Here is a 1,733-nt window from a genome sequence, read left to right on the forward strand (position 1 = left end):
CCTCCTCATGTCCTCATGGGTAGCATATTGTGGAATCAACAATGCCCGTTCCCGAAACTTGGCGGTGATCTCCGCCACAGTCTCGATGGTCTGCTGGAGCTCATAAAACTCCCTCACCAGTCGTTGCACCTCGATAGGTGGTGCAAACTCCAAATTAAATCGCCTAACAAACTTGGCCCATGTCATATCAGCCACGCCGACTGCTCCCACCTGACTCGTCACCACTCCCCACCAATCTTGTGCCCGATCCCTCAGCACACATGAAGCGAACCCACCTTCGCTGCATTAGGGCATGAAATCATGCGTTGGGCGTTCTCTATGTTCACCACCCAATGTCGGCTAACAGTGGGGTCCCTGACCCCAAAAAACTCCGGTGCACCGCACGCCTTGAACTCCCGAAACGAGGGAGTTCGGGCCCCGGCGTGGCCTGCAATAATATCGGCTCTGAATGCCCTGAGCCTCTCCTCCATGATCTCCATCATACCCTGCTTCACCGTCCCAAAGATAATTGGGGTAGCGTCAAGGATGCCCCTCGTAACCTCGACTGCAATAAGCTCACACAACCTCTCGTCAATGGGCTCGGTACCATCGTCCGACCTAGATCCAGATCCCGATCCCGACTCCCTACTCTAAATTGGGTCACCACCATACTGCTTTGCAATACCATAAAACTGATGGGTTTTGAGTATTCTAACACTCCTATGGTGTACATGCAACCCTAGAAACCTTGGATCTATGTTTTCTCTATTATACATGCAAATTTCATTTTTCCAAGGATTCATCCTAAGTAGCATATGATTGGGGTATATGTAATATAAAACTTGTAGAATGACATACCTTTCTTGTAACTTGGATTCCTTAAGACCTTGTGATCATAGCACCCCAAATGTGATGCCTCAAATGCTTCATACAACACCACCAACAATTGGAATAACATGAGAAAAGATTGATATGCACCAAAATTGGCTAGCCCTCACTATAATCACTTAAGTGCCGATTTTACAAGGATGAGGCTTCTTTATATAGTGTGCATATTAGGGTTACACCATGTAACTCATGCATTTTCATATTCTTCATGATCCATGGGTTTTAACCTCCATGGAGTATCCATGGGTAACCACATGGGTTTAGCCCATCATGAAGAACTATGGACCATAAGCCTACTACGTATGAATTAATGGTTTACCGAATCAAACCCCATTTATTTAATTAGTCTCTTTTGATCACAAATTAATTCCAAACTAATTTTTGATCAATAATAATTAAATAAATTAGATTAATATATTAGAACTTATAATATATTAATAAACCATAAATATCCTCTTCTCACAAAAGTTTATCCAAATTGTTCTAATGCCATGCAACCCAAATGGACCATGCTAAATCGGGTCAAGTACATACTTAATATAGTTATGGACTTAGACACCTTATCCAACAGTTTGCCACTTGGATAAGTCTAATAAATATTGCTGCAAGTACGAATTTAGGATCCGACCAGTAGTTGTAGCTCTTTCAAAGTCTCGCGGAACTAAGTTGTGCCATTTTGGATAAGTGATCATATAATCCTCTTTTCAAGATATCAGCCGGACAAATACATGTAACAACGTCATACTTATTGTCCAATAGTTTGTTTCCCGATTTTCTATTTGTTTGACATACAACTTAATCGAACACATCAATTCAGCTTTGACCGGGCCTGACACATAAGTCAAAACAAAATCATTGAGGGGCCC

This window comes from Lactuca serriola, chromosome 8 (genome assembly GCF_051521515.1).
Source record: "Lactuca serriola cultivar US96UC23 chromosome 8, Lser_US96UC23_V15, whole genome shotgun sequence".
Lineage (NCBI taxonomy): Eukaryota > Viridiplantae > Streptophyta > Magnoliopsida > Asterales > Asteraceae > Lactuca > Lactuca serriola.